The sequence below is a fragment of the Gracilinanus agilis genome, chromosome 4 (assembly GCF_016433145.1).
Source record: "Gracilinanus agilis isolate LMUSP501 chromosome 4, AgileGrace, whole genome shotgun sequence".
NCBI classification, from domain to species: Eukaryota; Metazoa; Chordata; class Mammalia; order Didelphimorphia; family Didelphidae; genus Gracilinanus; species Gracilinanus agilis.
In genome coordinates, this window is record NC_058133.1 from 522802232 (window position 1) to 522826246 (window position 24015).

At 39.8% G+C, this 24015-nt stretch overlaps 1 protein-coding gene and 1 pseudogene across 1 annotated transcript in view; one reads left to right on the forward strand and one right to left on the reverse strand.

Moving 5' to 3' along the window:
• Nucleotides 1–24015, forward strand: part of LOC123246942 (zinc finger protein OZF-like) — a gene marked incomplete at its 3' end in the record, with an annotated part of 84278 nt that overhangs the window by 18011 nt on the left and 42252 nt on the right. The gene's annotated exons all lie outside the window — the stretch shown is intronic.
• On the reverse strand, nucleotides 17123–22606 carry LOC123244703 (annotated as a pseudogene).

A 24015-nucleotide genomic window follows, 5' to 3' on the forward strand; every position in this document is an offset into this window, starting at 1 on the left:
TTAGGAGGCCGAAATTGGAGGAGCCATGAGATGCTGAAAACCCCCCAGGAATCTCACCAATGCTCAGGCTCAAGGGAGTATCCCACCAAAGGTTCCAACCAGGAGAGAGGTCTCATCAAAGAGCCAAGGAAAAGGATCCCATTATTCTCTTATGTCTCGCCTTTCATAGGCTTTTCCCCATGTCACTTCCTTTCTCTTCCCCACTTCACAGGAACCAATCACAGCTTCCCAATTTGCCTAGCACTGCCCTGGGGGTGGTGGTGCTTGTGGCCTTTGGGGCTATGAACATTTTCTAATAAGTGACTTGTGAATTTTCTTATTTAGTGACTTGTTAAGTAAGGGTACTTTCAGTTCTTGAATGATTAGAGGTTGATGTTTGATTACATTAAAATAGACAAAGAGTTTGAATTCTCTTTCACACATCAAATTACCTGTTTAGGTCTGGTCTTTTCATCAAAAATGCTTGGAAATCTTCTATTTTATTACATGACCCTTTTTTCACCTTGCAAATATATAGTCAGTTCTGATGGGTGATGATTCTTGGTTGTAAACCCAGTTCCCTTGCCTTCCAGAATATCATAGTTCAATATAGAAGCTACAAGACCCTCTAATTCTGACTGGAGCTCCATGATATTTCAATTGTTTCTTTCTGGCTGCTCTTACTATTTTCACCTTGGCCTGGGAGCTTTTGAATTTGGCTATAAAATTCCTGGAAGCTGTCATTTGGGGATATATTGCAGGATATGATCTGTGGATTCTTTAAATTTCTACTTTATTCTCTTGTACAAGAATATCAGGGTAGTTTTCCTTGATAATTCTTATAATATGATGGCTAGGCATTTTTTTATCATGACTTTCATGTAGTACAATAATTCTTAGATTGTCTCTTCTAGGTCTTGTTTCCAGGTCAGTTATTTTTTCAATGAGATATTTCATATTTTCTTCTTTTGATTTTGTTCATTTCTTGATATCTCACAAAGTCAGCACCTTCTATTTGCCCAATTCTAATTTCTAAGGACTGATTTTCTTCTACCACCTTTTGAATCTCCCTTTCCATTTGGTTCATTCTGTTTTTCATGGAACTCTTTTCTTTATTGGATTTTTGTCTCTTTTTCCATTTGACCAACTATGCTCTTCAAACTGTTGTTTGCTTTTTGCATTACTTTTGTTTCTCCTCAGTTTTCTTCTCTCTTATTTGATTGTTGAAATTCTTTTTGTATTCTTCCAGCACAGTGATGGGCAAACTTTTTACAGAGGGGACCAAAGGAAAGGAAATGTTTATCTGTCATTCTGTTTCTAAGGCAACTCTTTTGAAGTTTCATTGTATTGTATCCTACTCATTGTATTCATCAGATTAGGATCATGTTGTGTGGCCAGACAGAATATTTCAGGGGGCCACATCTGGCCCATGGGCCACAGTTTGCCCATCACTGTTCTAGCACATGAGACCAATTTTTTTCCCTTTGTTGTTTTGCTTGTGGCTGCTTTGATCTCACTGTCTCCTATTGAGTTTGTGACTCTCTCTTTGTCCCCTTAGAGATTTTCTAGAGAAATCTAGAGATTTGTCATCCCAGGCTTGAATGGGCCAAACATCATGGACTTGGGGACCTCACTGCAGGCCAGTACCAGAACCTTCAAGGATTGGGGCAAGGGGTGTTCTGCTGTTGACTTAAGTAGGGTCCCAGGGTCTGAAATTTGTACTGTAGTCAGGTTCAGAAGCCAGTGAATCGGGTGGGATGATGGTGGTAATGGCCTGAAGTCCTCTTTCATCATTTGTTTGTATTTGTGGTTTTTGCTATGATTGTAGTGAGATTACTCCCTAGGCATGGTGGTGCATGATGGTGGACAGGAGACCTGGGAATGGATTGGCTTAAAATTGTGTCTCATTCTGGTCCCACTGGCCACTCCTCCCTCTCCTAGTCAATTAAAACCTTTTAGTAGGAAATAAGATTAGAAAGGAGAACCTAGAAGTCATCAACACATCATGGAAAGATCAAAGGAAAATAATTTTTACAAATTGTATCACATATTTGTTACAATTCACATCCTAGTAATGTGTGCCAAATTAGGAGAAGCCGTCTATGTAGTGCTGGTCAAGGTCTATGAGCCTCTGATATGTAAATTCCAGAATCGATCTAGTCAACAATCAGCAGAACACCAAAAGAGCTTTATGACTTTGGGATGATGACTTTGAAGTTTTACCAATAACTTGGAGAAGATTAGGAGTCAATGAACTCATCTCAAGGTGGCACAGAGAGGACCTGGTCTGTCCCCACACCTCTCCTCCCCGCCTCATACCTCTCTTATCAAAATGAGACCCAAATTCCTGCACCCAGTCCTCTTTCACCTCATACCCTTCATCATAGTGAATTCCCCATATGAAAGAGAATTTAAACTCTTGTTTATCTTAACTTAATCAATCAAGTACTTAGAGATACCCCTCCCTTTTTAACGTGAGCAGTCATTAACACTTAGCAAGAGCCTTTTACTAAAAAAAGTTCACTTTCCCAAAGACCACAAACACTGCCACCTGGGCAGTGCCAGGCATATTAAGAGGCTGTGAATGGTTCCTGTGAAGTGGGAGAGAGACAGGAAGTGACTTTGAGAAAACTGCTCATAAAAGGCCAGCCCAAGGACTCCTGAGGGGGATTCATTCATTCTGGGCTGATCACTGGAGCTGAAGGAAGAGGCTTATGCTGGTGAGACTATCACAACTTCCACATGGAGATTGAAACTTTGAGGAGTGAGCTGGATTTCTTCAGATCAAAACTCTAGGGTGGTGGGCTAGGAAATATTTTCTACTTCCTGCCTACATTTCTCTCTTTACTATATTTATAATAAACTAAATTGTTAAGAGCTACTAATAGCATTTCCGCTTAACTTTTAATTTTTATAAATGGTGACCACAATCTTTTTGAACTCATATTTAGTCAAACCAATTTTAACCCTTACACCCAACACCTCTTTCCATACATTTTATACTTCACTCTGATGTGGGATGATAGCAGACAGAGAGGGATGATAATAATGGGGAAAAGACCCTCATAGTTCTCACTAGTTAGCACTGGTTAAACATCAACTGAAAACCCTGTAGTTTCAGCATTAGTCAAATATGAATTGCAAATTGACTCATTATCCATTTTTATGTACTGAATCTGTAACATCCTATAATGGACATAAGCTTTGTGCCTAATCAGTTTTACTAAGTACTCATATTCTTAGAACTGTAAGATATAATTATCGTGCTTCTCCAATGTACCTCATCCCCTGCCCCACCTCCCAATGTTCTCATTCCTGAAAAGACCTCTCCCACATTGACCAGTGATAATAAGGTGGACAATAGGGAACCAGGGACCTACACACTAAGGACTTTGGCATTCCGGAATAACCTCCCCAATTTGCACGTGCTCTTTATTCCCTATGCCATCAAACCCCAAGACACACTTCCATCTGAATTTTAGCCATACCTGTCTTCCAGGGTTTGGGGGAAAGGTGAAGATTTCTCTGCAACGGGAGATGACAAGCTCCCCAATCCTAATCAATATGCCAAACATAATCCACAGAGCTTGGAAGCTGCTACTCCATACTATCAGTTCTAAAGAAACTATTCTAGCTCCTAGGATTGTCCATTAACCCTAAAGCAATTAGCCCCAGACTATTCCAGTTATTGTACCACCATAAATTACTTCAAATAAAATTCTTTTCTTACTTTTGGATTGAAGTTCGTCTCCCATTCCTGGGCTGACATGCTGGTACAAATGTGGGTGCTTCTCCCATACCTCCTCTCTGCTCTATCACTGACCCAGTGATACAGATCTCCTGACTGATTCTTGGTTAAGACCCTCCATCTTTTAACTCTTGTTTTAAATCGGGGGGCATCTGGGTGGCTTGATGGATTGAGAGCCAGACCTTGAGATGGGAGATCCTGGGTTCAAATTTGGCCTCAGACACTTCCTAGAAAGTCACTTGATCCCCATTGCCATCCATACCACTGCTGGGTTTATACCCCAGAGATATGTTAAGACTTGTACAAAAATATTTATAGCAACACTTTGTAGTGGCAAAAAATTGGAAAATGAGGAGATGCTTTTCGACTCGGGAATGGCTGAACAAATTATGGTATCTGTTGGTGATGTAATACTATTGTGCAAAAAGGAATAATAAACTAGAGAAATTCAGTGTGAACTGAAACAACCTCCAGGAAGTGATACAGACTCAAAAGAATAGAACTCGGAGAACAATGTACAGAGATGGATATGCTATAGCACAATCTATCATAATGGACTTCTCTACTAGCAGCAATGCAATGATCCAAAACATTTCTGAGGCAGTGTGCTCTGGGCACACTGGTTGTGGCTTCACCAATATGCTGATACCATGGTGGAAAATCGTATCTGCTCCTCTCTGCAACATCCCTCACCCACCTAAGCTAAGGTTGGGGCCCCCTGGGGGCTTCAAACTGGCTTGAAGGAGGATTATCCCCTTTAAAATAAGCAAGATTTTCTCTGGCCAATCCTGAGGTCTGTGGTAGCTGCCCCCTTTTGTACTTCAGGTGGGAGGTAAGTAGAGGGTGGTGTCTGGTGCTCTGAGTTTATCTACCCTGGTGTCTAATTTAAACAACTCTAAAAAGCTTAGTGAAGTGAGGTTCCTCTACATAGTGGTAGCCATAATGTAAGAACTAAGACTAGGCCTATGGTCCTTACTTTTCAGAAACTATTGAAATTTACTTAGGTAGAGGCAGGGAACGAAAGAGAAGTATTTTAGCTATGTGGGTGCTTTCTACATGGCTCCCTAAGCCACCTTCCTCTTTGCTGCTTCCTCCAGAAAGAGTCCCTACTTGCTTGTGTTCCACAATTTTTCCTTCTCTCTTCTATCATATCATATTCAAATTCAGTCACATGACTCACACTAGATGTTATTAGGATCATAGGGATGCAGATAAGACGCCATGTGTCATCCTGGACGGTTCCCTTAATACAACTGGATATCCTATTTTAAAGCAAATGGCAATTTCTTGTTTCCCCTTTTAACCTTGGTTGCATTGGCTGTTTGTACATGTAGTTTTGAATAGAAAAAATCCATGACATAGCTCATGTCATCTACTTCTCATTTGGAGTTCTCTGTAAATGTCTTCCCATGCTCATTACATTCATAAGGTTTCTTCTTCCCAGTATGGATTTGAAGATGTTGAGCAAGATGGGATCTGCGACTGAATGTCTTTCCACATTGTTTGCATTCATAAGGTTTCGCGCCAGTATGGATTCGAAGATGCCGAGCAAGACTGGAATTGTGACGAAATGTCTTTCCACACTGCTTGCATTCATAAGGTTTCTCCCCAGTATGGATTCTCTGATGTACAACCAAACTGGACCTGTCACTGAATGTCTTTCCACACTGCTTACATTCATAAGGTTTCTCCCCAGTGTGGATTCTCTGATGTGCAGCAAGATGGTATATATGACGGAACGTCTTTCCACAATGATTGCATTCATATGGTTTCTCCCCAGTGTGGATTCTCTGATGTGCAGCCATATTAGATCTGTTATTGAATGTCCTTCCACACTGCTTGCATTCATAAGGTTTCTCCCCAGTGTGGATTTTCTGATGTGCAGCCAGATTTGAACTATCAATGAATTTCTTTTCACAGCACTTGCATTCATAAGGTTTCTCCCCAGTGTGGATTCTCACATGTACAACCAAACTGGATCTGTCACTGAATGCCTTTCCACACTGCTTGCATTCATAAGGTTTCTCTCCAGTGTGAATTCTCTGATGTACAACCAGAATGGATCTTTCATTGAATGTCTTTCCACATTGCTTGCATTCATAAGGTTTCTCCCCAGTGTGGATTCTCTGATGTGCAGCAAGATGGCATATATGACGGAACGTCTTTCCACAATGATTGCATTCATATGGTTTCTCCCCAGTGTGGATTCTCTGGTGTGCAGCCAAATTGGATCTGTCACTGAATGTCCTTCCACACTGCTTGCATTCATATGGTTTCTCCCCAGTGTGGACTTTTTGATGTGCAGCCAGATTGGATCTGTCAATGAATTTCTTTTCACAGTACTTGCATTCATAAGGTTTCTCCCCAGTGTGGATTCTCACATGTACAACCAAACTGGATCTGTCACTGAATGACTTTTCACACTGCTTGCATTCATAGGGTTTCTCTCCAGTGTGGATTCTCTGATGTCGAGCAATGCTAGTGCTCCAACTAAATGTCTTTCCACATTGCTTGCATTCATAAGGTTTCTCCCCAATGTAAATTCTCTGATGTTTAGCAAGTTTGTGTCTCTGACTGATTGTCTTTCCACATTGCTTCCAATCACCAGACTTTTCCTCAGAGTTCATTTTTTGATGTTCAGTATGGGATGAATTTTGAGGTTCAACACAGAATTCCCTCCAAGCTACTTTATTTGAAACATCACTCATGATTCTTTGCTCATCTGTTTCTTCTACAGAACTGCTCATCTCTGTTGGAGTTGCCTCCATTTCCATCAGATTTCTGATTTCTCCTTCTAAAAGAAACAAACATTGTATAGTTACATATACACAAAAATAATCCTATCTCCTTTTCTCTACTGCCAGAACATAAAATGCTTTATATCCTATTTCCTCAGGTAAGAAGAAAAGTCTTCCAACTGAAATGGATACAATCCATACTTTGAAAATGCCATTACCTTAAAGCTAAAAAGTAACTGAATTAAAAGAGCCTCCCATATGATCTCATTGTGTCTTCATAACAATCCAATGATTTTGGTCAGCCTGTCATTACTACAGTAACCTGTTTCAGACCATATCCTCAGAATGGTGGTGGAGTGCTTTGACCCAACCTGGGAGCTGAAACCAAATCTCATGACTAGGCATGCTCTGTCCACAGTACTAGAAAATTCATTCACAATCTTTATTTTTGCGTTCATTGTTGACACATTCAATCCTATCTTCAAAGGTATGATACCGCTGGGTGTATGTACACTAAATATTCCTATTATTTCATGATCTCTATCTGAAAGCATTATGTAATTTCCTTCATAATTGTTTTTTGTTGTTGTTGTTGTTGTTGCAGGATCTCAGATCAGAGGAAGAAAATCCACCCTCTTTTTTGTATCTACCCAAGGCATGAGATTTTGTTCTGTTCCCTACTTCTTCAGAATAGCCATTACTTTTCTTTAAATGCCTCTTTCCACTACTATCAAGTCTTTCTACTAAATACAACGTACACGAAGACATGGAATTTCCCAAGTTTTAAAATGTCTCATATAATAACTTGAGTCCATCATCCTTTTGAAAGGAAATGGGCTGCAGGTTCCATTATTTATCCTTTTCCACTCTTCCAATTTAGTGGTTCATAAGCCCTTTGGAGATTTGAGGGGACTTGAGCTAAATATTAGTTACTGTCACCGTAAGCAGGAAATAATGGACCCAATTTTGTTAAAATTGTTTTTCCTCTTGAACAAGGATTTTGAACATAATAGTTTTCCCCCTGCAGTTCTTCCAAATAATCCCAACCAGGAAGATGATGCTTTTCAGGTTCATTTACAATAACATCAAACTCTTACTACTTCTGACTAAGTTTAACACATTCCTTTAGTTTCTCATATTGACATCAAAGTATTTCCAGCTTCCAGGAAGGTTGGCCATTCATGCTTACAGACAAGCACAGACTCTCCTTGGCTACCATTATACGTGAATAGTTGTCTCATTCCTGGGTAACTCTGTAATTGCATCTCATCAAATGTATAACCACATGATTGAGATGGTATTTGGGTTTGCATTCTTGCAGCAGAGTGTCTACCTTGGTCAGTAGACATGATGGAGTCCAGGTATATATTAATCTTGATAATATTTTAGGAGTACTCAAAAAGCTGACTCTTATGATATTTCTTTCATATACGTTCCTCTAACTAATACTGAGTTAAATGGAACCTTAACCGTGTCAAATTCCTAGCCCTTCTCTGAAGCTATGCTCTGAAAGACTGGCCAGTTATCTCAGTCTACTTGTTTTCTCAATATCAATAAACATCTGTATCAAACAAGCATAGATGCCTTAGGCCATATGAACTCCCGATCTGGGCTTTAGCTATACCTATTGTCTTGGGATCCCCCAGTTTGTCTCTTGTGATGATTACCTAATAATGTTAATGTATCAGACAATTTGTCTAATTATCATTCTCCCTTCCCCCATACTGTTATCCTAATAAAAACACCAGTATGTCAACTAAGGATTAAGCTTTTCACCATAAGAGCTCCATTCCAGTAAAGCTCTATCCCACCAGAGCTAACTTGCTGTCTGACTACTTCATGTCAGAAATATTTTTGTCTTTGTGTCTTTACTTTCACCTTATGCTCTCCTACTGTAGCAATCCAGGTATACATTAATCGTGATATTATTTTAAGAAGTATTCAAAACTTAACTCTTATACTGCTAATGATTGATCTCTGCAATCTTGAGTCAATTTGAATGTTGACCTTGCCAAATCCCTAGCCTTTCCCTAAGGCTACACCCCAGAAGAGAGTCAGTTATCTCAGTCTCCTGACTTTTCCTTCTATGATCAATTAACATAGGTATCAAACATCAGTAGATGCCGTAGGCCATATCCACCCTGGATCCTGATCTTAGCTCTACCTATTGTTTCAGGTTTTGGCAGTTTGCATTTTATGATGATGACCTCATAATGTTAATGTATCAGGCCACTGGCCTCTCCCCTTCCCCCCATACTGTTGTAACCCCAATAAAAAGTGACAAGAAATCAGTTGGAAATAAGCTCTTGACCATCAGAGCTTACTCGCTGTCTACCTTATGCCAAAACTTTCTGTGTCTGCGTGTCTTCATTCTGGCCTTATGTTCTCTTTCCATTAATCCTTAACCCGTAACCCATTTTCAGTCAGTCCTTGGTTCCCCTTTCTGAGTGTCCAACCCACTAGGAATCTTCGTGGAGTCGGTGGACGGCTTCATCTGGCGCCCATCGTGGACTGACACCTGAGAGGAAGATTGCAGTGCAGGACCAGGGACGGTCAACGGACCTCAGGTGGCTTCTGGGGTGAGTCGCTGACCACTAGAAAATGGGTCAGAAACTTTCTTCTCACACTAGTTACATACGATCGCTAAAATCCTTAGTGCACAGGCAAGGATACAGAGTACCAGAAGCTAAACTTCAGGCATTGTTTAAGGTGATTTTGAAATGTGATCCCAAGTTCCTAGAAATAGAAGTACTCAATGTACAACAGTGGGACCAACTTGGACAGACTTTAAAGAAAGCGCAAGAAAAGGGACTTAGAGTTGCTTCATCAGTATGGTTAACTTGGAAGGTAGTTAGAACAGCTTTAGAGGCAGAAACCATTCAAGAGTCATTGTCCCAACCTGCCTCACTATTAGACATTCCCCCTAACCCTAACTCTATCTTGCTTCACCCATCCCTCTAACTACTCTGTCTGCTGCACAGCCTTTGCAGACTTTCCCCCACTCTCTACCTCCCCGCCTCTTAAACCTTCAAGGCCTGATTGCAACAATTGGGCTACCTCACCACTTTCACTTCCAATTCTTCCTCCTCCTTTTGAGGACAAGGGAGATTCCCCCATCCTGGAGGATAATCCTCTCACAGATGTGCTTGAGATTCCTCCTAATCCCTCACCTCACCCTGTCAACTCTGATAAAACTAAATCCTACCCCACCCAAACTACTACTTCTCGCCCACCCCCACCCCAACCTCCACCTAGAACTCGTAGGATTGTGACCGATTGAAGACATGGCGGACGTTTTGGCTTGCCCAGTTTTGTTGAGAGAAAACCCTGACAATCAGGATGAACTATTGGCAGAGCACAAAATATTTGATTTTAAAACACTCAAAACTCTGAGATAGCATGGTACAAAATGGGAATACAGCTCCCTTTACCTTGGCGCTAATTAAAAATATCAGCCAACAATTACTTACACCAGAAGACTGGTATACTTTAGCCCGATCCACACTTAATGGTGGCGATTATTTGATTTGGAGACTATATTTTCAGGATCTATCTAAGGAACAGGCGAAAGCCAATGAAAGAGCAGGGATTGATCTCTCATATAAACGATTAATAGGAGAAGGTGAATTTCACACCCTCCATATGCAATTGGTATATACAGAGCAAGCCTACAATCAAATCTCAGTAGCAGCAGAAAGAGCATGGCAATCCTTACCAGCAAAGGATAATGCGCCGAGTTCATTGGCAGAAATTAAACAAAGGCCAACAGAACATTTTTCAGATTTTATTGATAGACTATCTACTGCTATAAAAAGATGGGTTTCAGACCCAGAGTAGGGAGAAATACTTCTAAAAGGTCTTGCATACGCAAATGCTAATGCAGACGCTAAAAAGGCAATGGCACCCTTTAAATCTACAGGCACGGTGTCAGACTTCCTGAGAGTCTGCCAGGACATAGGCACGATAGAACATAAAAATATAATGGCAGCACAAATGAACCAAATTAAAGGCCCTTGCTTCGCATGTGGCCATTCAGGGCATTTTCAAAGGTCATGCCCAAAACTCAAACAGAAAATTCCTCCTAGCATTTGCCCAAAGTGCCGTACAGGCAAGCACTGGGCCTCACAATGTAGAAATCAAACTGGACCAAGACTAATCAATGACGACCAAAGGCAGCTTCCAAAAAACTAATTTGCGGGCAAGTCTCGAGCCCAGGACAAAAACGAGACCGTAATGAGACTCCTGATCCGGTAAACTGTGATTCAGAACTAAATTTCGTTCCAAATCATACAGAAAATAATTTTGACATAAAAGCAGAATCAAATGTAGAAATAACTTGTCAGATGGGAGTATGTCACATTCCTGTACATCTTACCTTTCCTATTCCGAAAGACTCTATTGGGATATTATTAGGTAAAAGCCATTTGCTTTCACAAGGATTAGAGATTTTCCCTCAGGTCATTGACACACAGATGGGAGGAACAGTAGATATCCTAGCAAAAGCCCTCTCATCCTTTACTATCACTAAGGGAATGAAAATAGCAACCTTGATTGTTTTACCCAACACTACTACCACCATAGAGGAAAATAGCGACACACAGCATGCCAAACCTCATATTTCTAACTTATATTGGACCCAAAAGATCACTAAGGATAGGTTAATCATGCCCTTGTATGTAGAAAATGAAATTATGTCAGGCATTCTTGATTCTGGTGCAGACATGTCTGTAATATTGACAAAACATTGGTCTGCATCTTGGGAAACAATTACACCCCAACACCAGGTAATTGGTATCGGGGTACCCAAGAAAACTCGACAGTCTGCTAAACAACTAGCATGGTCTGATGATGAAGGTCACTATGGCATATTTCAACCTTACATTTTGGAATTCCACATTCTCTCTGGGGAAGAGATGTTTTAGCCGAAATGGAGTTAACTCTAACCACATCTAATGTGGCACAAACAAGGTTTTTGGGGTCAGTATTAGACTCCCCTATTAAATTTGCAGATCCTATAACTTGGATCACATCTAAACCTGTCTGGGTAAACCAATGGCCTATATCTGGAGAAAAACTTCATCATCTACACAAATTAGTACAAGAGCAGCTAGAATTAGGGCATTTTCAGGAATCTAACAGTCCTTGGAACACCCCCATATTCCTTGTCCCTAAAAAATCAGGGAAATGGAGGTTAGTTCATGATTTACACAAGGTTAACGAACAAATGCTTAACATGGGGACACGCCAACCAGGCATTCCATCTCCCAGCCCTATCCCTATGGATTGGAATCTCATAGTGATAGACTTAAAAGATTGTTTCTTTCACATTCCTCTCTCCCCAGAAGACTGCCATAGATTTGCCTTTTCTGTTCCATCTGTAAATTTTAATGCACCTTTCAAAAGGTATGAATGGAAAGTACTACCTCAGGGAATGCAAAACAGTTCTACTTTGTGTCAAAAATTTGTGGCTCAAGCACTTGAGGTAGTGAGAGATAAATATAGAAATCAATATATATGTCAATATCTAGATGATATCCTGCTAGCAGCCCCATTGGCCAACTTAGCGCAGGAGATGCTAACAGATACAAAAACTGCTCTGACAAAAGCCAAACTGACAATTTCTCCTGAGAAGATTCAAATTGACCCACCTTATAAATATCTTGGCACCATTGTATATGAACAGGAAATCAGACCCCAGAAATTAGAGATTCGCAGAGATTGTTTAAAAACCCTAAATGATTTTCAAAAACTAATGGGTGATATAAATTGGCTAAGACCCTTTTTAAAAATAACTACAGGGGAATTGGAACACTTATTTTCCTCTTTACGGGGAGATCCCTCACTTTCTTCGCCCAGGGAACTTACGGCTGAGGCGGAGAAGGAACTTCAAAAGGTTGAAGTAGCTTTATCTCAAGCCAGATTATTCAGAATTGACCCTTCCATACCTTTAGTAGCTTCAGTACTGAGTACCAAGTACACACCCACAGGAGCATTACATCAAGGAGAACATATAATTGAATGGTTACATTTATCTAACCAGCAAACGAAGTCACTCAGTAGTTACCTGGAACTGATAGTGTTGGTGGTAACCCAAATCAGAAAACGATCTCGCCAGTTAATTGGTTCTGATCCTGATATAATTCACCTACCAATCACTCAGGAACAAGTTCACAACTTATTTGCACAATCCTTGCCATGGCAAATTGCATTTGCAGACTTTACGGGAAAAATAGACAATCACATCCCCAGCAACAAAATATTGCAATTTGTAAAATTAACACCAATTATTTTTCCAAAGATAACATCTCTGCATCCCATAATTAATGCTGTAAATATTTTCACTGATGCATCCAAAAATGGTAAGGCAGGAGCAGTTGTGAACAGTCGTGTCATGCTAATGCACATGAAATATAGCTCCCCCCAAAAAGCTGAGTTAGCAGCAGTAAGGAATGTGCTTAAGGACATTGCAGAACCCTGCAACATTATTTGTGATTCTTTATACGTGGTCAATCTGGTAAGTGGTCTGGAAACAGCAAAAATCAAGCCAGTACAAGATGAGGAATTATTTCTTTTACTTCGCACCACACAAATGGTAATATGGCAGAGACAGAACACATTTTTCATAACGCACATTCGCTCTCACACGAATCTCCCCGGACCTCTAGCCGAGGGAAATTCGAAAATAGATGCCTTAGTAGCTTCTGCTTTTCAGGAAGCAGTTGATTCGCACTCGCTACTACATCAGAGTGCCAAATCTCTAAGATCTCAATTTGCTATAACCAAGAGACAAGCTAAAGAAATTATCCAGCAATGCAGCTCCTGCGCACCCCTTGCTTCCATTTCACTTCCAGCAGGAGTAAATCCTCGAGGTTTAAAAGCCAATCAGCTGGGGGCAGCTGGGTAGCTCAGTGGATTGAGAGCCAGGCCTAGAGACAGGAGGTCCTAGGTTCAAACCCGGCCTCAGCCACTTCCCAGCTGTGTGACCCTGGGCAAGTCACTTGACCCCCATTGCCCACCTTTACCAATCTTCCACCTATGAGACAATACACCGAAGTACAAGGGTTTAAAAAAAAAAAAAAAAAAAAAAAGCCAATCAGCTATGGCAAATGGATGTAACACAGTATGCTCCTTTTGGTAGATTAAAATATATTCATGTGATCATTGATACCTTTTCTCATACTGTTTGGGCTACAGCTCAAAGTGGAGAAAAGGCATGCCATGTTATTGCTCATCTTCTAGAAGCATTTGCACATCTAGGTATTCCCAAACAAATTAAAACAGATAATGGAACTGCATATACCAGCAAAAGGTTTGCAGAATTTTGCAAATTATGGAATATCACACACAAAACGGGTATTCCAGGAAATTCCACCGGACAAGCTATTGTGGAAAGGGCAAACAGAACCCTGAAAGCCCAAATTCAAAAACAAAAGGGAGAGTACCAGATTATCTATGAAGGCAATATAACAAAACCTAAGCCTAATAACCCTAACAAATTGCTAAAAAATGGTACTTTCACCATCAATCACTTCTCCATCCCAGAAGGGCTTAATACCACACCTATGCAAAGGCATTTTGAGTGTAATGAAAAGGATTACACTGCAAAACAACCCTGGGTTTTTTGGAGATTGCCAGGAGAATCAGAGTTCAAGGGACCCAACAAAATAATAACGATGGGCCGAGGTTTCGCTTGTATTTCCACAGATAAGGAGAACATCTGGACTCCCACCAAGCATATCAAGCCCTGGAAAGGACTAGATCCAGATCCAGACAGAGCATAGGTGCATCCAAGTCCAAATACCCTCCAAGCTGACCAGATCAAGGAAGAGAAGCAGACGGGCAACAGAGATGACACCAATAAGCCACACACCAGCTAGGCTGACAAGGCCACAGACAGGACTACCACCAGTGACTGTGTAAGTACCAAAGACTGATATCACCAAATTCTTGGTGGCACTCACTATCACTGCCATGACATTCAGCTGCCAAGCTGAGGTTTATTGGTCTATCGTTCCCAAACCCCCATTGTTAAGAATGTTAACTTGGATGGACAGACCCCCACTTGTGTATGTTAATGACACCAAATAGCTGCCATACCCTATGTTATTCGAAAACATTCCTCTGGAACCTGAAAGAACCAGATATAATTATTCAGGTTCTACTGTGTACCCTCCATTTTGCATGTCTCTGTTAAGAAATAACAAAAACAATGCTTTTTGTGTACCCCGCAAATTGCAAGCTTGGATAGTGAGAAATGCATCTGATAACAAATATGTGGGGATTGGCATTTCAACTTTAGGTAGAGGGGACTATACAGCTAAGCCTACTTATAAACCAAAACCCCCAATTACTAAAAAGGTATGTTCAGATCAGGTGGCACAAAGATCTACCATGGTCAGATGGTTCTATTACCACTCCTAGACAGGTAGCCATGCCACGTAATTGTAGTACAAAGATTTTTAATTGGGGATCTGTATTACATGGTGGAAGTGATGATGCATTCAGACGCACGAATGCTACTAGAGGCTATGAGAGATGGCAGATTCCATGCGTGCCAATCTCGGAAAAGGCAGACCTTAAGCAGGCTGCCATGGCAGGATCCAGACTTGCTATTGAAGCAGGTCCTGTACAAAACACTCAATGGAAAATCATGGCTGCTACTCGGCCAATTCACAAATTTCAAATTAATATGACGAGTCAATGGATTCAATTTGAAAATGTCACCTATACCAACGTTACTGCTTGTGTATTTGCTCCCTATGTGATGTTATTAGGTGACAATCTTTCCATCACAAAAAATGAAAAGGGACTGTATGAAATTCAATGCTTGAATTGTCAGCTAAACCAATGTATAGATTCTATGCAAAAGAATGCTTTTGTAGCTATCATGTATCAACCACCAATGGTGTGGTTGCCTGTGAATCTCACAGAAACTTGGGCTTCTACTCCAACTGTTAATTTTGCTCAGAAGGCATTTAACCACATAATACATGGCTCCAAACGTTTAGTATTATCCATTATCGGAGCTCTGGTCTCCATAATCACTCTTATCACCTCTCTAGCTACAGCATCTGTTGCATTATCTAGCTCTATTCAAAACCAAGGTTTTATACAAGAGGTTGTATCAAATTCATCTGAACTTTGGCACACCCAGCAAAGTCTAGACCTCGCTTTTAAAGATGAATTAGAAACCTTGAAAGACGCAGTATTTTGGCTTGGAAAAGAGGTTGAAGCCTTACACACTAGGATCAATTATCCATGTCATTACAACCAAACAGGATTTTGCATTACACCTTTAAAATATGATAATGTCTCATGAATGGCAAACCGTGGTACAGCACATAAAAGGTGCTTGGGGGCATCATAATAGCACATTAGATATCGTACATTTGCAACAAGAAATTAACAATTTAAACCAAATTGTTTACGAGCAAGAAGCTAGGAAAATTGCTGCTAAGTGGGAAGAAACTTTGACTTCCCTCAACCCAAGTAATTGGTTTGGCAAAATCAATCTGGCCAGCATTGGTAACTACATCATTTCTCTTTTATTCTTATTGCTCTACTTATAATCTGTAGAAGAAGATGTATAAATAAGGCTTCCATTAAAAGTATACAACCCATAATTCCAAAATCTCATCTTAACAATCCATTGTACAGAGATATTAGGGTATAATATTTAGTCGAAACTACAATATTATTGTAATATTGGCAGTTTCAAAATCTTACATTAGTTCAATTATTCTCTTATTATTGGTTCGATTATTCTCTTGCAAACAGAAAATGTTTCGATTCTTCCAAACATATGTCATAACAGCTTTTAGTCAGCCTTTATAATATGTCTTTTCTATAATTAGACTTAAACTGTTTTTGTAATTTCATAACAGTACATTGGATACTGTTCACTTGCATAAGAAATTGTTTCTATTGTCCTAATCATATATGTGGGCTAATTCTCTTAATCTGTTTATGTTATATTTGCAAAAATATGTATATATATATGTATATATATATATGTCTTTGCTAGAATTAGGCTTGTATAAAAAACTATTTGGACAGAAACTGCTAAAACAAACAAACAAACAAACAAAAAACTACCTTTTAATTGAAAGGCAGAGGTAATGATTCAGTAACCAAAAAGTATGTTATAATTTGGGAATATTTGTACTTTTGTATGTGCATCAATTGTTGTATTATCCTGTGTTGAAAAACCCTTTACCTGGTGAAAAATCTCGTGCACTCACACTGTGAATTTGGTTTAGGAAACTGATCCCATTTTGAGTGAGAAACTTTTGGTTGGCTAAAAAACATTTCCACATGAAATGTGAGCCACCAGTCTAACATTTTTCATTGTTTATTTTATTTTTCATCTGTAATGAGGCATTTGATTTTACGTTTTTCTTTTCTTTCCTTTTATTTTTTCACTCTACTTTGGATACTGATGTATATGGGAATCAGTACCAAGATTTTGATTTTGTAGATTAAGATCATTTTTTTATATATTGGCCCTATTTGTTTATCCAAAAGCTTAAGGATGTAGGAACCTGCAAGTATTTGGTAAACATCACGGGCCTAGTATGAATGATTATGTCTGATTTCAGAAGTAGGGACCGCAACAGAGCCTTTACAACTTGCCAGAAAGCCTAAGATCGAAAGAGACCTAATATCCATAGAAGATAGATGGATGTCGGTTACTAAGATCCTGGTTGGAGGTAAAAGGACGCAGTGTTTTGACACCCTCAAACGCAGGTCGGCCTTCTACCAAGTTTCCAACTAATATCTCAATGTGGCTGGCATCTTGGCTCCACCATCCCGAAAATCTGACATAAAATCAGACGGGGAAATAAAACTTCCCTTTTGTCTCAAACTAGACCCTTCTTTCACTTTAAAGGCTTGACAACTTCTTACACCCTTGACTGCCAATGGATAACATATAATACTATATGTCCCAGATGTTTGTGAAACTTATGTTTCACATTAATTTGGGCCTTCTTACATTTTCCAACGTTATTATTTTTTTTTAACAAGAATCTTTTGATTGCTAGATTCCACTTTGCATCTTTTTCAAATTTTTAATCTTCTCCCTACAATTACTGTTTTTACTTTTTTCTTTGAGATTTTCCCTTTTCCCTTTAGAATTTTCCTTTCCTTTTTATTTTTAAAATGTTTAAGTTTTTTTTTCTTCTCCACTCACTCTAATCATTTTTTTTCCTTTAAAAAAGGGGGGGGGGATATGTAGCAATCCAGGTATACATTAATCGTGATATTATTTTAAGAAGTATTCAAAACTTAACTCTTATACTGCTAATGATTGATCTCTGCAATCTTGAGTCAATTTGAATGTTGACCTTGCCAAATCCCTAGCCCTTCCCTAAGGCTACACCCCAGAAGAGAGTCAGTTATCTCAGTCTCCTTACTTTTCCTTCTATGATCAATTAACATAGGTATCAAACATCAGTAGATGCCGTAGGCCATATCCACCCTGGATCCTGATCTTAGCTCTACCTATTGTTTCAGGTTTTGGCAGTTTGCATTTTATGATGATGACCTCATAATGTTAATGTATCAGGCCACTGGCCTCTCCCCTTCCCCCCATACTGTTGTAACCCCAATAAAAAGTGACAAGAAATCAGTTGGAAATAAGCTCTTGACCATCAGAGCTTACTCGCTGTCTACCTTATGCCAAAACTTTCTGTGTCTGCGTGTCTTTATTCTCGCCTTATGTTCTCTTTCCATTAATCCTTAACCCGTAACCCATTTTCACTCAGTCCTTGGTTCCCCTTTCTAAGTGTCCAACCCACTAGGAATCTTTGTGGAGTCGGTGGACGGCTTCACCTACCCTTAAGACTTTTTACCCGTCACCCATTTTTCTCAGTCCCTGGTTCCCCCTTTTTAGTGTTCTACCCACTAGGAACTTATGTGAAGTCAGTGGACATCTTCATATGCCAAGTAAAGGCTGTTATGAAACCCCCATCAACCACAACCTTTTTACAACAGTCCTTTACTAGCAATTCGCTGCAATGCTATTATCTTCTTGTTCTTCTGTCTGGGAATTTCTCTTTGTTTTCTTAAAATTTATTTTAAAATATTTTTCAATGGTTATATGATTCATTTTCTCTCCATCCCCTCTTCCCTCCTACCTCCTGGAGCTGACAAGCAATTGCACTGCATTATACATGTGGTATCCCTCAATACCTACTTTGATATTATTCATTTTTACAAGAGTAATCTTTCAAAACCAAAACTCCAATAATATTCCTATATAAACAAGTGATTAATTATGTGTTTTTCTTATGCGTTTCTACTCCCACAGTTCTCTCTATGTGGATAGCACTTTCTCAAAAGTACCTCGGGATTGTCCTGGATCGTTACATTGCTATTGGCAGCAATGTTGATTACATATGATCATACCAGTGTTTCAGACTTTGTGTACAGTGTTCTCTTGGTTCTGCTTATTTTGCTCCACATCAGTTCATGGAGGTCTTTCCAGTTCTTATAGAAGTCCACTGATTCATCATTTCTTAAAGCATAATAGTATTCTATCACCATCATATACCACAATTTGTTCCGCTATTCCCAAACCGAAGGACATCCCCTCATTTTTCAATATTTTTTACCACCACAAAGTGTGGCAATGAATGTTTTTAGAGCCCCTTTTTATAATCTCTTTGAAATACAAACCTAGTAGTGATATCGTTATAACAAAGGGCACACCTTCTTTGGGCATAATTCCAAATTGCCTTCCAGAAAGGTTGAATCAATTCACAGTTCTATCTTCTTATATAAACTTTGTCTCCCTATTTTTTGGGGGACTATTTTAAATAATGAGGCAGGTCCCGAGTTCAAATCAAACCTCATACATCTCTTAGATCTTGGGCAAATCACTTAGCCTCTAATTGCCTGAGAAAAAGAATCTGCTGGAGAAGGAAATGGTGAATTGCTCTAGTATCCTTGCCAAGAAAACTCCTTGACAGCAGTAGTCCATGAGGTCAGGAAGAATTAAACTCATCTGAACATTTTTAACACTCAACTGATATTTCACATATGTTGTTGAACTGAAGATGTTATTGAAACAGAAAAGAAATGAGCTAAGAGTGTGAAAAACAGGAAATTGGAGCTTAATCTACCTTTTCTCCAGTTGTGTAGGCTTGGGCAAATCACTTGAATAGGGCCAGTTCCCTCACCTTTAAAATGTGGTTCATGTCCATCTCATACATTGTCTCTTGGCAGCATAGATACTAGAATCTCCTTTAAAGATTGTTCAGAGGATCATGTGAGATGATGAGTATGTATTCTGTGTGGCATAAGTGTGAGGTATCAGTAGACAACTTGAGACATCTACAAATTTCTCAGATGCTATCTGATTTAGTGTGAGACACAGATGGGGGCTAAAGGAGGTCCCTACCTGTTGTGGGAATGCCATTTAAATCCAGTCTGAAAAAAATAGAACAATGGTCTTTATAAGCACCTGGCTAACATTTATTCTCCATTCATGTAAAGAAATTGAGCCAGGACATCTGTGGGTTTCCTTCTATGAACAGGAATGGTAAACATTTGGTATTCAAAATATGTTGCTTCAAAGTTTTCCCCAAAATCTTAAAATGGCAATAGACAGTCTGTATTTTGAGGAAATACTCAGGAGAGAAGAATTTGGGAATCCAGTGTTTATTTGAATAGTTTATCACGAGACATTTTAAAGAAGCGAAGCTTTATGACGGAGGCAGTAATTGTGAGAACTTGTCTGTGGCCCTACCCACTTTCATCATTTCTCAATAAAATGCCACTTGTTGATATCTTCATCTTCTTTGGAATAGAAATCTTCACAGAAGTTGATGCCTTCTGCACTAGGGATCTGGCTTCCTCTTCACTGCAACATAACGGGCTATCAATTATCTCCACATCAACACATTTTATACCACCACGATCACTTCTTTATGAAGCAAAGCTTTCCAACATTTGTGGGTAGGTTCAATGACTTCATTGCAGGAGGCCTGCTTCTGTAGGCCAGGTATCTAGGAGGTGGTGTGGTGTAGGCGAATTAAGACAAATGAGAACAGCCAATTTCAGCAAGGCTTCTCAGGTAAGACTGCCTGTGCTGTGTTTATTTATTATACCTTTTCCTTAAGTTTACATACAGGTTGGCAGGAATTTTGATATTCAACAAACATTTTATTCATGTAGATGATGGATCAAGTCACACATTAACTTTTATTGAATTACGGAATCATTTGATTGACATTTTATAATTAGTCTATTTTGATTAAAACAAAAGATGCAAAGCTTGTCAAGGATCATTTACCAGGGAATAGCTGGGCCAGAAATTACTATCCCCTCCCATTCTCGAGGCACATAACATTGTTTTCAAGGTAAGAATAATAGTTCCTTACATTTTAAACAATCAAGTTAAGCATGAGTTGTATATTTAATAGATGATGATTCATTATGCTAGTTGGTTAATCACTTACATTATAAATCAGAATTCAAAAGAGACAATAATCCCAACCTGGTCCAAATATTGTTTCAATAACAGCCTTTTGTTTTTCAATATTTTTCAAAGATATTTTTTGATGTTCTTTGAACAACGGGGTTAACGAGAATAGTCCAGTATTTTGAGGAGGTAACTTGCTCTAATTTTTCATCCCTTGTCCTCCCTGTAGTAACATTCCACATCAAGGATCAAGAAGCTTGAAAGCAATTCTGCAGACATTTGTGTGTGGGAATTGTGAAATCTAAGTGCAACTTTGTTGGGGATTTAAAGTCTTAAACATTAACTCACTGTTTGCTGGTTTATCGTTTAGTGACTTTTAGGGGAATTTCTGTATTAATACATGTAAATGTGGGGCTTTCATAGGAGTTTGGAGGGGGTGTCTGGAAGAGCTCTAAAACAGCCTTTACTAATCTTCTGTATTTCCCTGGGGCTGAGTAGAGATATTGATCACAATAATTCCAATAAGGAGTGTTCGTTCTATGGTTCTAGGATCCCATCTGACACCTTGTCATTCAGGATGGGGTTTGACAGCCACCAGCACTTGATGAGCAAAATCCTTGTCTTTAAACTCTCCATTCAAAGCAAATATATTTTCTGTGTCCCATCCAGCAATTTGTAAAATTGGAACCAGTCAACTGTCGCCTTGAGGTAATTTGGTTTATCCTACCACACATCATTAATATTATGGTTACTGGAAGTTTCTGGGTCATCCTTGCTAATAGCAATTAACTTCCATTCTGTCTCCTTCCCCATCAACAAGGGCCAGAATTCCAAGAATCTTCACCTGAATAATGTTGCCAGGAACATGAACCTTGGAGCCTATTTCACAAATGTCAAGCAGATCATCATCGCCATGGCAGTTGGTATAGGAGTCTATATGATGAGGTTCTTCCTAAGTCTGAGGAAGGGCCCCATAATTCCATATATAAGTCTTGTGAGGGGAGATATTTGCCACATAAGATAGCATGCCTTTCTTCATATCTTGTTTAATGGGATTTGATGGCTCCTTGGTGTCAATCTCCATTTTAGCATTTGTCCAATGAGGTATTTCTACAACCATATTAAATACTCACGCTCACAGGTCCAAGCTTTCTTGGTAAGAATGTGATTTTCCACTTTAGATTTAGACTTCAGAGGAATGTCATGAAAAGGGGAAGATATAGTGACTAGCTACATTCTTGAAGTAGAGGCGGTACTGGTGGGAGTGCGGGCTGCCCCATTCTTCCAGGCGGTGGCCTTGGTGGCAGTAATGGCCACGAACCACTGAAAGGCTGAAGCCTTGGCCCCAGAGTCCAATAGGAGTGACCTCTGTCTCAGTCAATGGGGAGATGGAAAATCATGAAACCAGCTGCCTGGCTCCCCTCTACATTGAGGGTCTAATCCCAGCTGGATCCTCACCATGGCAAGGCAATCCTGTGACGTCTCCCTAATGGATTCCCTTTGCCACCCACCACAGCAGCCTTCCAAAGATTTACCTGGTCTCCAGCTCTCCCTCATGGCTTCCTCTCATCCCCTGCCCACACCTTCTGAGCTGAGAACTTGGCCTCATAGTTCACTGAACAAAAGCTCTCTACAGAGCTCTCCTATCCTCCACATCTCACCCACCTCAGCTGTCTCCTTTTCCTTTTTGGCCTCAGGATCAGAGAAAAAGGTCATTCTTCTCCTAGCTAAAGAAAATTCCTTTCTGTGTGCAAAGAATCCTATTCCACTCCCTCATCTAAACCCAGCCTATTCCTCCCTGCAGTGCCCCCACTGTAATTTAATTTTAGTCTTTCCAAAACTAAAGGCCTAAGGAGTATTTCCCTTTGGAAACCAATCAACCATTCCTCCACAAAGCTCGAAACACTCTCACTTGATGTCTTCATCCCCATGAGATACTGTCCAACATCTGTCCTCAGGATCAGATGGCCATTTGCAGTGAAGTGTACCAATGCTTCTCCCTTGTCTTCTCTCTGCCATATTTTTGGCTTACTATCCTTAGCCTGGCTTTCCTGGGGACCAAACTAAAGTTCATCTTCCATACTTTTCTTCTCTTTAGAGTCTTCCTTCTCTTGATTCCCTGCACTGGATTTAGTACCTAAAGGGCTTCTACAGAATTGTTGGCATGCATACCACTGCTGGGTTTCTACCCCAAAGAGATCATTAAAAAAAAGACTTGTACAAAAATATTTATAGCCCGTACTCTTTGTGGTGGCAAAAAAATTGGAAAATGAGGGGATGCCCTTCAATTGGGGAATGGCTAATACAATGGGAAAAGGATAGAGATAGGATAAGATTTAAGAAGTGGAAGGCTGTCTTTAAGGCACATTAGTAGGAACTCAAGGGAAAGGAAGTGACAACTGCTAGTGACTCCAACATTCACCACTTTTCTTTGCTGCCATGTTAGCTAATCTGCTAGGTGTAAGATGGTACCTCAGAATTGTTTTGATTTGACTTCCTGTGGGAAGCTAAGGTCTTCCTGTCCAGGAATGGTGGAGAAAAGGAGGGCTTATCAGAGCTCATCTACCTCACTTGGCTGTGGAGAAAGAGTATCCGAAATTCATCTTTGGAGGTACTCTATTTAATTGGGAAAAATCTAGAAAAGGATATGACCATACCTGCTGTGCTTTAAAGAAGGTTTTATCTAAAAAAATTCTGTCAGATCAGCATTAAGCTTTTACCTCAGGGATTACATCCCCTGGGGTGAACTTAGCCATTGGAGTTCATTCATAACAGGTTTTTTGGAGACAGCTTTAGGGGAATAAATTGAACCTGTACACTATATACACTAAATAAATTGTGGTATCTGCCGGTGATAAAATACTATTGTACTCAAAGGAATAGTGAACTGGAGGAATTCCATGTGAAACTGGAATGACCTCCAGGAACTGATGCAGAGTGAAAGGAGCAGAACCAGGAGAACACTGTAAACAGAGATGGATACACTGTGGTACAATCGAATGTAATGGACTTCTTTACTACCAGCAATGCAATGATCCAAGACATTACTGAGGGACTTATGAGAAAGAATGCTATCCACATCCAGAGAAAGAACTGTGGGAGCAGAAACACAGAAGGAAAGAAAA